The 16,285-nt window shown below is 40.2% G+C and overlaps 1 long non-coding RNA gene and 1 pseudogene across 1 annotated transcript; one reads left to right on the top strand and one right to left on the bottom strand.

The window, feature by feature from the left end:
• Positions 1-1,252: 1,252 nt before the first annotated feature.
• On the bottom strand, positions 1,253-9,009 carry LOC139022904 (uncharacterized; annotated as a pseudogene).
• A 1,091-nt stretch (positions 9,010-10,100) lies between these two features.
• On the top strand, positions 10,101-15,035 carry LOC139022860 (uncharacterized). The gene is made up of 3 exons (XR_011473916.1): positions 10,101-10,232; positions 11,287-11,406; positions 12,671-15,035. It is a non-coding gene; the product is annotated as an uncharacterized lncRNA (long non-coding RNA).
• Positions 15,036-16,285: the final 1,250 nt, after the last annotated feature.

Below are 16,285 nucleotides of genomic sequence, written 5' to 3'. Positions count from 1 at the left end.
TGGGGACAGCAAGGAGTCATCATGCCAGGATAGAAGAGAGAATAGGATAGAAGAAAGAATTGGTGGAAAGAGAGTGAGAAGATTGCGATGGCGCATGACCATCTGGGTAGGGGCTGAGTAGTGTCATTTCCCTGGCATCATTACACTGAAGACTGTTTAGTTTATCAAATATCTGTAATTATTATTACGTAATTAACTAATCTGGTAGATGTAATTAACTAGGAAGTCGGGGCACAAAAGGAAAATATTCAGATTACAAAGTTATCATTTTCCTAATATAACTTTCAGATATTTTAATATCTGAATAATTAGTCTCCTAATTAATGAATTATTCTTTACCTCACGTGAGTCTCATTCAAACGTAGTAAATTGTTGGTTATCTGCACAAACCCAGTCTTCACTATGAATCATCCATACATCATTTATTTACTAACTAAATAATCACAGAAATGCATAAACAAACAAACAGTAGATATAGTTACAAGGAAATAATAGCGGAGTTTCCCTAGTGGGATAAACCGGTATCGTGGCTTGGTGGACAAAAGGGAAGTGTGGGTCGACGGAGATAAAAGACACTACAAAGTTGATAATTATATCAATTGAAATGCTAATCCTTTGCACATGAACGCTCACTCATTCTGGAATAATTGCAATCAATATATATATTCACACTCAGTGTGTCGTCGTGATCTCTGTTGGAAAGTTTGTTTCTGTTGGAGAGTTCGTCCGCCCTCTCTCTCTCTGCCATGGTTAGAATGGATAGTTCAGAGTAACATTCAGCAATGTTGTTATCCACGTGGAATGGTTAAGAATTCAGCAATCTACTCAAACCATAGCCCTCTCGGTTATCGAGGTAAGCTGGTCTGGGCTCAAACCTTAGCCCTCTCGTAATTGAGGTAAGCTTGGTCTGAATATAACCCCCACCTTGGGAATTTATATTCGGAAGAGCAGAAAGGGGCTGTCCCATGACGCCAGATCAATGTCTGTGCTCATGGGGCGGGAATTGGAGTTCCTCTCATTAAACAGTTTAAAATCACATTACATAATTTCACAAATAGTTTCACCTTTACTCATTCATTTTATACAACAATTAGATGCAAGCCTCATAACAGACTCTTGTATAAACAGGGATATGGTAATGTTGCTGTATTGTCTCATGAGTTTCACAAAATTGTACAAAACGGTCCAGTTCGTAGCTGGATACTTCACCGACCGTTTATACATTCTCCAGAACATGAATATTGTTCAGTTCTCAAGTTGTGACGTGGAAGAAATTCCTTTGTTCTCCTGTGAAACATCTTCTCTCTTTATACTGTCTGGCCATGAGGAAGAGAGTCTCCTCCAGGAATTTACGACCTGAGATAACAGCAGCCTGGGTGTAGGCGAGAGAGAGAGAGAGAGGGGGAAGGCATGCAATACCCAAAGAGGGCCATGTCATGACAGTAGTTAGGGTTGGAGGAAAGGGAGACAGAAAAGGAAACAAAGTAGTGATCAGAGACCTGGAGGCGGGTTGCATTGAGATTAGTAGGCGAGCAGCATCTAGTAAAGATGAGGTCAAGTGTATTGCCTGCCTTGTGAGTTGGAGGGGATTGGGAAAGGGTCATGTCAAGAGGCAAGGAAATTTACCGAAGGCAGATGTTGGGAGGTTGAAGTCGCCAAGTACGAAAAGCGGTGAGCCATCGTCAGGAAGTGAGCTAATCAAGATGTCAAGCTCATTGAGGAACTCTCCAAGGGCACCTGGTGGGCGACAGATGACCATGTTAAGCTTGAATAGACAAGTGACAGTGACAGCATGGAATTCAAATGAGGAGATGGACAGGTGAGTGAGGGAGAAAAAAGAAAATCTCCATTTAGGAGAAATGTGTAGACCTGTGCTACCACCACAACGGCCAGATGCTCTCGGGCTATGAGAGATAACGTAGTCAGATGAAAGAGCAGCTGGAGTAGCGGTGTTCTCTGGGGTGATCCATGTCTCTGTCAAAGCCAAAAAGTAAAGGGACTGAAAGGCAGCATAGGCTGAGACGAACTCGGCAGATCGGCAGTTCCAAACGCTGCCAGAGACCCGTAATTCCACATGGGTTGTGCGCGCAGGGTACACTAAAGCCTACAGGGAGATGTGCGAACAGGTATAGAAAACACACATAGTTGACATAGCTACAAAATATCTAAATTGATCATTTGAAAATTAACTAGGAAAGATACTCACGTGAGGGAGGGGTGTGGAGCCTTCCTCTCTTTCCGTCCTCGAACAACTCGGCAGAACAACTCGACAAAACTAGCTTTCTTTAGGCAACGGTCTTAGTTTTGCAACAAAAGTGTCACTGACATGACCGCCACTTACAGATGCCACTGAGAAACCAGGGGAGACTGAAGAACTAACACTAATTGCTAACTACCTAGCAGAGGCGGAGAGCACACCTCCCTGTACAAATTGCTGATTGCTTAGGAGAGGTGAAACCACTCCCCCTCCAATACAACCACTGATTACCAAAACAAGTCACAAATTGTCCTGCCCCTTGATCCTGGTTGATGTGTCAACAACTATCTGCAAATGATCAGCAGTCAGCAGTTCACACACCAAGTAGGCCACTTGAAAGGCAGGCAGCACTTAAAGCAGATGGCCCTAGCTAGAAAAAAGACCGTACTAGACCACAACAGATAAAGACAACAAAAGGTATACTTATCACTCCTGGATATATCAGGAGTGCTCTAGCTATAGAATGAAGCACTACCACTACTAATAACTGAAAAATAAACAGCTAAACTAGACGTCACTCATCAGAGATGTTCTCAATATGTCTATGTTGATGACTACTTGTGATTACAGATGCCCATTGTGTGACTATGGACTATCAGGACAGAGCAAAACCACTCTCCTCTCAGTCCAGAATACCCTCCTCTCTCCTGCTCCTCCTCTTCCTCCACATCCTAGAGATTGTCCATGGGCAAGGTAAGATATCGCATGTGACTGCCTGGCTGGGGATGGGGCAAGTATTTGGGAGAATATATTTGACAATTACGGCCAGGATTCAGTCTGATCACAGATTTAGACAATGCACCATTTAAAGGTCATTTCCGCTGAAGCGTTTACCTTGATTCCACGAACATGTAAGCATTGCCTTTAAAACGTGATTTGCCGACAAAACACAATCGGATTGAAGCCCGGCCTGAATCTAAACAGGAATAGTAACTGCAGTACACAGTAAGCAATTGGGAACCCAAGGTACTGTAAATGGTTCATATCTTCATGCTGAATTGAAAAAGAATGTTAGGCATTATGAAGATAAAAAATATTGTTAACCTTATTCATCAATCAATCAATCAATCAATCAATCAATCAATCAATCATCAATCCATATCTTTATTGTCACAATTGGGAAATGTGTTGTGCAGTCTGGGTTAAACAATGAAAACAACATTAAAAACGGTGAAAACCATACAACAGATACAGTGTACACATAAGTAAAATAATGAGATCGGTTACAGTCTCAAAACATCATGTGCAGATTCAGATAGTTACCGCCTGTGGGATAAAATAGTTATTGGATCTGTTGCTCTTGAGTTTGGGAAGTCTAAAATGACAACCTGAGGGTGATCGGGACAGTCGAGAATACTGTTAGCTCTCCTAACTACTTGCTTTCTGAGCTTGCTGGCCACCTTTACAACCCTGTCTAGCCTGTTTTTGTTACCAACATTAAGATAATCAAACCAGGCCACCGGAGCTGCACAACTTTCAAGCTACATCCTGCAAAATAAGCTTTCTGCAAAGCTGCCAAATCTTCCAGGAATTATCAGGATGTTATTAGAGCGGTTTGTGATGAACATATTGTTCCACAGATACTGTCTCTCTCATAGCAGCACAGCACCACAGCACAAGGTTAATGTGCCCTCAAGTTGGGGAGTGTTTAGGCTGGACAGGGCCTGATGAATGGTTCATCTCTCTGTGTGTATGCCAACGCAAACACACACCAGGGAGAGGGGAGCATGGGACAGATGGTGCTCCTTGGGAGGGCTCTGACTCTACCTGTCTCAATGGGAGAGTATGAAGGGAAGGAAGGAGAGGAGTTGACAAGGATAAGAGGAAAAGTTGAAAATGAGCCTGTGTTCGCAAGACCCATAGCCCATTCCATGTCTGTTCACAAATACATATTTTGATAGCATGAAGACGGCAAATCCACAATCTTTTTATTCACAGCAAAGCAGCTGGCATTCTTTCCACTATTAACTCAATCTGAATGTCTGGGTGAGTATTATCCTTTGTTGCAAGTTTGCAGTAGCAGGTCAAAGCCACAAGATGGAAGCACTACTCAGCACTAGGAACAGTGGACAGCTCCCTCTTCATTTTTGAAGTCACAAGACTGGGAATGTTTTTTGCACTGGCGTAGCACACACCCCAGGAGGTCGGGCCCCCCTGATAGCATATGAACATGTCAATTTAACTCAATTCGTTAGGCCCTAATCTATGGATTTCACATGACTGGGCAGGGGCGCAGCCATTGGTGAGCCTGGGAGGGCATAGGTCCACCCACTTGGTAGCCAGGCCCACCCACTGAGGAGCCAAGCCCAGCCAATCAGAATGAGTTTTTCAACACAAAAGGGCTTTATTACAGACAGAAATACTCCTGGCAACAGCTCTGGTGGCTATTCCTGAAGTCAGCATGCCAATTGCACGCTCCCTCAAAATGTGAGACATCTGTGTTGTGTGACAAAAATGTTGGAGCGGCCTTTTATTGTCTCTCCCAACCCCCCAGCACCTGTGTAATGATCAAGTACTTTTGGGGGGGTTGGGGGGGGCATTGCTCAAACCTTGCGGGTGGTGGGGTGGGGTGGGGTGGGGTGGGGGGTGACGGTGTCTATACTTAATCCATTGTCATTTACAAATTGTCTAGTGTTTAGATCTAGGTTATGGCGTTTTCATTGATGGCTTGACAAATAACACTATACTTTCATTTCCATACCATTAGATTATCTGACATACTGCTTTTTGTGATGATTAAGTTGCTCAAAAAGCTAAAGTGAAAACATTTGTTTTGGGAAAGCAATTATAAATGCTTATGGAGATGAAGAGAAAATAATGCTTGGCTTCCTCCATCCTGACAGATTGTTGCAAAATAAGCTTTCTGCAAAGCTGCCAACATCAGTGCTCCCATTATAGTCCTCATTCAGACTCTCCTGAATTGAAACAGTTTTGTAAGTTCCCTGGCAGGGATTCTATGGTTGTACTGGCTCTCTATCTTCTAAGGGGTGTTGGAATGTGGGTTGTATCAACGCAGAAACACACATATCTTCTTTTTGGGATCAACACACTTGCCCAGAAATAGTTAATCACATCTTTACAATTCCACCTTTATCTTAGCTCTAAGAGACTGATGTAAAACCTTGCCTGTATCAAAGATGAATTATCTTAAAGATTTTCCCTTGTGTGTGCTTTTTGTATTTATCGCTGACTACAGACTGCATACACAGTGACAGTTGGCTGTATCTTAGCATGACCGTTCACAGAGGAACATGGAGATAAGCGCTTCTAAGGCAATGCAGAAAGTCAATGGGGAGATAAGCTTCCAATGCATTTTTGCAAGGGGCTGTAAAGATATAATAGCCTGTTATTTTCCCTTTTCCAATAAAAAGGTTGAAATATTGAAACTTTGGCAGTTAACACACACACACACACATACAAACATGAAGAGAGAGAGAAAGCCCAAAATCTATTATTCAGTGAAGGTTGAGAGTAGTTATTTATTATCAGTTCTTTATTAGCGAAGTCGCCTAGAGAAGAAATACTGCAGAGCCAATGTTCAAACTAGCTTCTCTTCCAGCTGCTATTGTCCAGTTGTTCTTTTTCTTAATTTCCTTTATCAGTCCAGGTGAGAGAGCCTGCCTGAATCACATCAAGGTTTGTGTCTCTACCCTGTGTCCACAGTAAAACTCTCCACTGTGTGTTCCATACCACATACAGTATTTCCTGACTATCCTATTAGTTTAGCATTTTTCATCAGAGAACCTATTTTTCTCTGCCAGAGTTCAGGTTAAACTGTAGAGAACTCAAACAGTACATCTAGTGTAGTCTTGTACATCTGTTACGATGGAATGACTCTCAGACTTCATTTAGCCTTGTGAGAGGCGTATGGCTAAGGGCAGGACCCATGTTAATATGTTGATGAATGGCTGTGTGTGCTGGGGGGAAACCTGCTGTGTTGTGACTGTGTGGCAGATGGTTGTACAGCTCCTCTCACCAGCACAGGCAGAACTTTGCAGAGTCATATTCTGGTAACTCAAGGTAGCACTCTCATGCAGAGGGGGTTGATTGAGAAGAGTCACTTCTGTCAGACTATGATGTGTATATATATATATCTATGCTGTTTGTCAGCGGGTTCCTTTAATGAAGGGGTTGGGCCTGAGGTTTTGCCTTTGTTGATATTGATCATAAAAGCCTTAGGGTGATTGTATTTGTCTGTTACCCTGGCAACATGATTATGCACAAGCCATTATGATCGACTATAACTTTTATTTCCTCAGAGCCCATTGACTATATTTTTTTGCATGCACATAAATTCAAGGTTCTGTTCTCTCAATGCCAAGGACAGAGCTGATTTTGCTATTATCTTCATGGCCACTGGATGGCAGTGTTATGCTGGAAGCATTTTCCAGTTGAAATGTGGAGCACTGACCAGTTTCAGCTACAGTGTCTCCGGAAAGTTTTAGTACCCCTTGACTCATTACACATTTTGTCATGTTACAGCCTGAATTCAAAATGGATTCAATATGTATTTTTTTTCAACCATCTACATACAATACCCCATAATGACAAAGTGAAAACATGTTTTTTTAGAAATGTTTTCAAATGTATTAAAAATTAAATACATGCCCTGAGTCAATACTTTTTAGAAGAACCGTTGGCTGTGGTTACAGCTTTGAGTCTTTTTGGGTAAGTCTCTAAGGGACAGATTGAAATTTACTGGGGGGGAGGGGTGGTCCAAATTATATATTTTTTGTCTCAATCTCCGTAATGTGTCTGTATCTATGTAATTGCATATGTATTTATGTAAAAAAATAGAGACCACAATAGAAATAAGTCCCTGACTTTATTGTGCGATCTCGGTCACTTTAAAAAATCTTTGTGTTCAGTATATATCTTTTTTTTTTAACTGACAAATAAAATCAATCAATTGATCCAAAATGTGCAATTGATGAATGGAAAGAGACATCTGTTACAAAACACCAAAAATTGTAATGACTTTCGGAGATTGTCAAGCCAAGTCTTCGGTACATGGGATGTATTTTCTGTTTGCCTAGATTGACATAGTCTATTTCTTGTGATGTTGAAAATGCAAAACATGATGTTGAAGTGCCTAAAGTCAGTATGCTTTGTTTATTGGTTGTGTGGTGCATTAGCACAGAAACCAGTTGGTGGAAAATTCATTTAATATTTTTTATATAATTATAAATAGGGCATCATCAATGTTGAAATGTTGAAAATCTGATTTTCTTCAACCGGATCATTGTCTGCAGCCGGCTCTGATCGTATAGTAATGAAAATTAAATGAAAACAGGCTGGGACCTTCTGGCCCATAGCCCTGCGTGTCATCGACTGTGCCACAAAAGCATGCTCAAGTGGCAAAGTCGATATCCACGTTTATAAACACAGGGTCGCTACAATTATTTTGATTTGTGGTCGATAACATTATTTGGATTTAACTCTATTAGGGGGCAGGGTGTGCAATTTATTTTACGATCTGTCCCTAAGAGCTTTGCACACCTGGATTGTACAATATTTGCTCATTATTCTTTTGAAAATTCTTCAAGCTCTGTCAAGTTAATTGTTGATCATTGCAAGACAGCCATTTTCAAGTCTTGCCATAGATTTTCAAGCAGATTTAAGTCAAAACTGTAACTAGGCTACTCAGGAACATTCAATGTCGTCTTGGTAAGCAACTCCAGTGTAGATTTGGCCTTGGGTTTAAGGTTATTGTCCTGCTGAAGGTGAATTTGTCTCCCAGTGTCTGTTGGAAAGCAGACTGAACTAGGTTAACCTCTAGGAGATTGCCTGTGCTTATAGCTGTATTCCCTTTCTTTTTGTACAAAATAAACACCCTAGTCCTTTCCAATGACAAGCATACCCATAACATGATGTAGCCACCACCATGCATGAAAATATGAAGATTGATACTCAGTGATGTGTTGTGTTAGATTTGCCCCAAGCATAATGCTTTGTATTCAGGACAAAAATAGAATTTCTTTGCCACATTTTTTGCAGTATTACTTAAGTGCAATGTTGCAAACAGGATGCATGTTTTGGAATAAAAAAAAATCTGCACAGGGTACCTTCTATTCACTGTCCTTTAGGTTAGTATTGTGGAGTAAATATAATGTATAATGTTATTGATCTATCTATCTTCTCATATCACAACAGTTTTAAAGTCACAATTAGCCTCATGGTGAAATCCCTGAGCAGTTTCCTTCCTCTCGGGCAATTGAGTTAGGAAGTACGCCTGTATCTTTGTAGTGATTGGGTGTACTGATACACCATCCAAAGCCTAGTTAATAACTTCACAATGCTCAAAGGGATATTCAGCGTCTGCTGTTTTCATTTTCACAAATCTACCAATCGGTGCCCTTCTTTGTGAGGCATTGAAAAACCTCCCTGGTCTTTGTGGTTGAATCTGTGCTTGAAATTCATTACTCGATTGAGGGTCCTTACAGATAATAGTCTACCTCTACCACATTATGAGTCATAATACCCAGAAAACCTAGCAGTCAAACACGGAAATGGTTCCAATCATTTTTCCACCATTCATTTGATTAATTATGGATTTTAGAAACACTTCAAACAAGGGCTGTGTTTTGTGGAGGTTTTGATAACCGTGTAAATCTCTCTCGGACAAGGTGACTTTTATCAATATATTCACCAGTATTTACCCTCCAAAATTGAATGCTAATTAGCTGCTAATGTGGCTATCATACAGAACTACAAATGCCTGTCTCAAGCTTCACGTCACTCACCAGGGCCATGATGATCTGGACGAGACTGCCGAATCGAGGCAAAGGTAAGAATCTCTGAATTAACTATCTAATGTTAGCTAAATGTAGTCATTATAAATTGGCTAAGGTTGTTGAAATTGACATTTCTGTGAACTGTCTTGGGCAACGCCTGTTATCTAGCTAGCAACCATGGTAAACATAACTCAGAGAAAATACATATCACATGTGCATTCCACAAGGTTCGATTTTGGGTCCGGTTTATATATGTTATCCATTTGCAGCGTTATCAGAAAGCACAGCAATGATTTTCACTGTGACACAGATGATACAAGCCTTTACATGTCTGTGTCACCAGAGGAGTTTAGCTCCACTGATAAATGATCAGACTGTACTAATAATTTAAGTACTTGGATGGCTCACAACTTCCTCCAGCTAAATCAAGACAAGACCGAGGTATTTATTGTTGGAGTCAAAGCACAGAGAGAGAATCAGGTTGCACATTTGAATTCACAGGCAATAAAGATAAAACACCAGGTAAAACCCTAGGTGTTATTTTAGATTCTGAACTGAATTTTGAATCACACATTAGGAATGTGACCAAAATAGCTGTTTACCACCTGGGGAACATTACCAAGGTGCGGCTGTTTCTCTCTCAGGCTGATACAGAGAGACTCATCCATGCTTTTATTACAACAGGCTTGACTCCTGTAATGCTCTCCTGTCTGGTCTACCCAAGAAAGCCATTGGTCAACTGCAGAACATACAGAATGCTGCAGCACGGGTACTGACCAAGACCAGACAGAGAGCACACATTACACCAGGTTTAAGGTCTCTGCACTGGCTGCCTGTGAGTTTTAGTATTCATTTTAATATTCTTCTATTGGTTTTTAAAAGATTGTGCACCCCAATACATGTCAGACATGCTTTGAAGTTATGTACCCAGTAGGTCCCTCAGGTCCTCTGGCAGTGGTATTTTAACAATCCCAAAGCGTAGAACCAACAGGCATTGAGAGGCAGCCTTTAGTTATTATGGTGTGGGGGCTGTGCTAGTGGTGTGGGGGCTGTGCTTTGGCAAAGTGGGTGTGGTTATATCCTGCCTGTTTGGCCCTGTCCGGGGTATCATCGGATGGGGCCACAGTGTCTCCTGACCCCTCCAGTATTTATGCTGCAGTAGTTTATGTGTCGGGGGGCTAGGGTCAGTCTGTTATCTGGAGTACTTCTCCTGTCTTGTCTGGTGTCCTGTGTGAATTTAAGTATGCTCTCTCTAATTCTCTCTTTCTCTCTCTCTTTCTTTCTCTCTCTCGGGGGACCTGATTTGATTATGCCCCCAGCCTCTGGAATAGCCTGCCAGAGAACCTGAGGGGACCTTAAAACACGTGTTTTTAGCTTTGCTTTTCCTTAGGATGCTTTTTAGTTGTTCAGTTTTTGTCATTATTTAGTTTTTTATTTTATCTTTGTTGTGTATAGTAAATATTTAAGCTTTTATTTTCATTGTTTTTTATCTTTTTTTTCCTGTGAAGCACATTGCGTTGCATTCCATGTCTGAAATGTGCCGTTTAAATAAAGCTTGATTTGATTTGATTAGCCTGGCTAGATGGCTACATTATCCATCTACTGTATTTGTCTAGCCATTTAAATTAATTAGAAATTCATAAAAGCAAGTTTAGCTTTCTTTGCATTTATAAACCAACAATCTAGCTTGCTAGTTAACTAGCTAGCTAACTTAGATGGTGAAGCTAGGGCTAGGCATTCTTGATGAAAATTGCAAACCTAATTTGCACCTTCTCTATTCCCGAACCAATGAGTGTGCCTGAGTCTTATCCTCTCTCAACTACGTAAGTGGTTTCAACCTGGAACACTGTACTGTGTGAAGGGTTTTGTCCCAGCCCAGCTCTAACACCTGACTTAAATAACCAACTCACTGAATCACATGATAGACTATGATTAGTAATCAGGTATGGGCTGGGCAGGAACAAAAGCTTATACACACTCCTGCCATTCAGATGTGGGAGGTGGTATTGATATATAACGCATGTACAACTCTCAAGTTGAAATTGAAGTTGTTGACTGATACCATGGCGGGGGCTGCTAAGAAGTCAGGTGAGTAGTATTGGTTGGTACAGTATGTGCCTTTAGGTTCCTCTCCATGTGTAGGCTATTGTACTGGCCTGTGTATTACTGCCATTCATATGTGCAGTAGTTTGTTGCATCGTTTTGCTTAGTTTATCATTTGTGTCAACTTTGAATTCAATCTAAGCCACAGATTGTTAACTTCATCCATTTTGTACTTGACCTTTACTGATGCAGAACCCGAAGACATTCAAGCAACACTTTGAGAGCAAGCATCACAAGTCTCCAGCGGTCCCAGTACTGGTTGATGTGCAGGTCTAAGCGTCCACACACACTGAAATGGACCTATCAGCTGGGGTAAGATTCTTCCATAATTCACACACAGTAGACATTTGTATGTTGTATTTGTAATTATTATGCAAAATTAAGGCAGTTTGTACAATTTTAAAAACATTACAATAGATTCACAACACACTGTGTGCCCTCAGGCCCCTACTCCACCACTACCACCAATCTACAGTACTAAATCCAGGGCCTAAACTAGGGCCTGTAGGACCTGCCTTGTTGATAGTATTGTTAAGAAGGCAGAACATCGCTTTGTTATAGACAGACTTCTCCCAATCTTAGCTACTACTGCATCAATATGTTTTGACCTTGACAGTTTACAATCTAAGGTTACTCCAAGCAGTTTAGTCATCTCAACTTGCTCATTTTCCACATGGTTTATTACAAGATTTAGTTGAGGTTTAGGGTTTAGTGAGTGTTTTGTTCCAAATTCAATGCTTTAAGTTTTAGAAATATTTAAGCGTAACTTTTTCCTTGCCACCCACTCTGAAACTAACTACAGCTCTTTGTTGAGTGTTGCAGTCATTTCAGTCGCTGTAGTAGCTGACGTGTATATTGTTGAGTCATCTGCATGCATAGACACGCTGGCTTTACTCAAAGTTAGTGGCATGTCGTTAGTAAAAATTGAAAAAAGCAAGGGGCCTAAACATATTATCTTTGAGAGGCTTCCATTAAAGAACACCCTCTGTGTTCTGTTAGACAAGTAACTATTTATCCACATTATAGCAGGGGGTGTAAAGCCATAACACATACGTTTTTCCAGCAGCAGACTATGATCGATAATGTCAAAAGCTACACTGAAGTCTAACAAAACAGCCCCCACAATAATTGTATCATAAATTTCTCTCAGCCGATCATCAGTCATTTGTGTAAGTGCTGTGCTTGTTGAGTGTCCTTCCCTATAAGCATGCTGAAATTCTGTTGTCAGTTTGTTTACTGAGAAATAGCATTGTATCTGGTCAAACACTATTTTTTCCAGAAGTTAACTAAGGGTTGGTAACAGGCTGATTGGTCGGCTATTTGAGCCAGTAAAGAAGGCGTTACTATTCTTGGGTAGCGGAATGACTTTAGCTTCCCTCCAGGCCTGAGGGCACACGCTCTCTAGTAGGATTAAATTGAAGATGTGAAAATAGGAGTGGCAAAATTGTCTGCTATTATCCTGTAAACTCCCATGTTGTCAACAAAATGCTGTGCTCAATGCTTAAGTTGTATTGTCTATAGCTCAATTTGTGGAAAGGCTGTGATCACTTATCTTCTTTAATGTTGTGATTCCCAGACACACGATGACCATGATTTGAATGCTGCAACTGAGACGGAATGATGTCATCGGGACACAAGCTGAGATTCTGAGTATGACTGGACGTTGGCCGGATATTAGTGACAACGACCTAAAAGGGGTGCAGAAGCACACCATTTTCTGATTATTCCATGACCAACCATCTCTCTAGCTATGCCTCATTCCACACTATGCATTTTATTCCCCATGGTCCCTCAACTTCAGACACATTGAAACTCTCCATCTTATCTCTATAAACCCACCCTACCTTCACCCATTTTCCCTATGCTGCTTCCTTCACTTGTATAACATCTAGACTCAGTAACACGTTTAAAGGGGTTGTGGTGTACTGTTTTTGCTACTTCTTTTCACCTGTGTAATGCTGTCCTCCTCCTGCTTATTCTGGGGTTCAGACTGAATGCAGTGGTAAATGTGCTGCTCACAATTGACAGCAGCAACATGGACCTTAAATTGACCAGAAGGGTGTTGCTATAGCTTAGGCATGCCTTCCTTGTTTTGGGTCTGTTAAGTGTGTTTCTCATTCTGCTGGAGTTGACCTAGTATTTTACATAAAACCTACCTTAAACATTCAGTTTTTCAAATTCTAACTCACCCACCAAAATCACAAAATCTGTTTTACATTTTGTGTTATTTGTGTTGGTCTAATACCTCAAATGGAAAAGCAGAATAATGTGTGCGCTAAGATAGTAAAAATAATTCATTTGGCGCTCTTTTGACGTACCACATTTGTGTCATTAATTCATAAATAATTTAATGTTTACTTAAATGTAAATGCTTATACACTACAGGTCAAAGGTTTTAGAACACCTACTCATTCAAGGGTTTTTCTTTATTTTTACTATTTTCTACATTGTGAAGACAACAAAACTATGAAATAACACCTATGGAATCATGTAGTAACCAAAAAAAGAGTTAAACAAATCTAAATATATAAATTATATTTGAGATTCTTCAAATAGCCACCCTTTGCCTTGATGACAACTTTGCACACTCTCGGCATTCTCTCAACCAGCTTCACCTGGAATGCTTTTCCAACAGTCTTAAAGGAGTTCCCACATATGCTGAGCACTTGTTGGCTGCTTTTCCTCCACTCTGCAGTCTGACTCATCCCAAACCATCTCAATTTGGTTGAGGTCGGGGGATTGTGGAGGCCAGCTGTATCTGATGCAGCACTCCATCACTCTCCTTCTTGGTAAAATAGCCCTTGCACAGCCTGGAGGTGTGTTGGGTCAATGTCCTGTTGAAAAACAAATGATTTTCCCACTAAGCCCAAACCAACCATGCTGGTTAAGTGTGCCTTGAATTCTAAATAACTCACAGACAGTGTCACCAGCAAAGCATCCCACACCATAACACCTCCTCCTTGCTTTACGGTGGGAAATACACATGCGTTCACCCACACCGCATCTCACAAAGACATGCCAGTTGGAACCAAAAATCTCCAGTTTGGACAAATTTGGTCTAATGTCCATTGCATTGTTTCCTGGCCCTAGCAAGTCTCTTATTATTATTTGTGTCCAAGTAGTGGTTTCTTTGCAGCAATTCAACCATGAAGGCCTGATTCTCACAGTCTCCTCTGAACAGTTGATGTTGAGATGTGTCTGTTACTTGAACTCTGTGAAGCATTTATTTGGGCTGTAATTTCTGAGGCTGGTAACTCTAATGAACTTATCATCTGCAGCAGAGGTAACTCTGGGTCTTCCATTCCTGTGGCGGTCCTCATGAGAGCCAGTTTCATCATAGCACATGATGGTTTTTGCGACTGCACTTAAAGAAACTTTGAAAATTATAGACATTTTCCGAATTGACTGACCTTTATGTCTTAAAGTAATGATGGACTGTCGTTTCTCTTTGCTTATTTGAGCTGTTCTTGCCATAATATGGACTTGGTCTTTTACCAAATAGGGCTATCTTCTGGATACCACCCCTACCTTGTCACAACACAACTGATTGGCTCAAACGCCTTAAGAAGGAAAGAAATTCCACAAATTAACACCTGTTAATTTAAATGCATTCCAAGTGACTACCTCATGAAGCTGGTTGAGAGAATGCCAAGAGTGTGCAAAGCTGTCAACAAGGCAAAGGGTGGATATTTGAAGAATCTCAAATATAAAATATATTTAGATTTGTTTAACACTTTTGATTAAATGATTCCAAATGTGTTATTTCCTAGTTTTGATGCCTTCACTATTATTCTACAATGTAGAAAACAGTAAAAATAAAGAAAAACCTTTGAATGAGTAGGTGTTCTAAAACTTTTGATCGGTAGTGTATGTTATTTATAAAAAGCATATGTATGCATTGTTTACTATTTTGATTTCTTTAAAACAATGTAATTGTTGCAGTTGACTAGGTGCATTTTTGTCAAATAAATATGCTTATTTATTCATTATTTTGTATACATTCTGCAATGAGTTAATCTGGCTTTGAATCTGCAACAGAACATGTTAACAAGTAGATCTGTATTGCTCTAATACCCATTCATTTAAATAGATGTCACCTTGTTCATAAAGTTGGCAGAAATTATAAGGGATTTAAAAAAGACCTCCACCAGTTGAATGAGAAGAGGATCTGGTAAAATAAGGGTATGTTGCTAATATCACCTAGTTAGATAGCTAGATACGTATATACTGTAGCTTATTTGCAAACAAAAGCGGCTAGTATTCGTGGCACATTTTAAATATCGAACTGCTACTAGGATAGTATTCTGTACAAGACACAAGACCAAATGTATAAATAAGACAAGTATTAGTTAAATAAAATATGTAACTAAATGTAAATGTTCAATATATATTTTGTTTTGGATCCAGGTAGCTAGGTGTCAAAGCAAATGTGTCAGCTAGAGATGATGTGCAGGAACTTGCAGGGATTTGTAGTCTTGCATGATGTCTGTTTTGACGCTAATTAGGTTTTTAGAATCTGAGAGTAAATCAAGCCTAATGTATTGATGGAAGTCACCTTGTCCGAGAGAGATTTACATGGTTGTCAAAAACGTCACACCAGGGTAAGCCTACAAAAAACGTGTTTCTAAAATCCACAATGAATAAAATGAATGGTGGAAAAACAATTGGAAACATTTCCGTGTTTGACCGTTAGGTTTATGGGTATGTGTGGGCTACAGAGATGGGGTAGGCATTCAAAAACACTTTTATTGAACACGGAATGAGTCCATGCAACTTATTGTGCGATTTGTTAAGCACATTTTAACTCCTGAACTTTAGGCTTGCCATAACAAAGGGTTGAACACTTATTGACTCTACAAACATAATTCCGCTTTGTGTATAGATCAGTGACACAAAATCTAAATGTAATCAATGTGGGAAAAGTAAAGGGGTGTGAATACTTTCTGAAGGCACTGTATGTCACACTCCTTGCCACCCATTGTATAAATGTTATATATGTATTTCTGGGGAGGAGAAGATGTAATTATGTTCATGAATAATCAATGACGATGAGAGATTTTGAAGAATACAGTATGTGTGTCTCACTGAGAAAAAACAGGGTAAATGTGTTTGGTTATTATGCTATGATCTAGTTCTAATACGAAAATAGGCTATATATCGCTTACCAAGATCCACAATAATAAACAATACT

Source organism: Salvelinus sp. IW2-2015, linkage group LG23 (genome assembly GCF_002910315.2).
Source record: "Salvelinus sp. IW2-2015 linkage group LG23, ASM291031v2, whole genome shotgun sequence".
Classification (NCBI taxonomy): Eukaryota; Metazoa; Chordata; class Actinopteri; order Salmoniformes; family Salmonidae; genus Salvelinus; species Salvelinus sp. IW2-2015.
The sequence above is the reverse complement of the archived record's forward strand: the minus strand, read 5'-3'. Positions and strand labels throughout refer to the sequence as shown.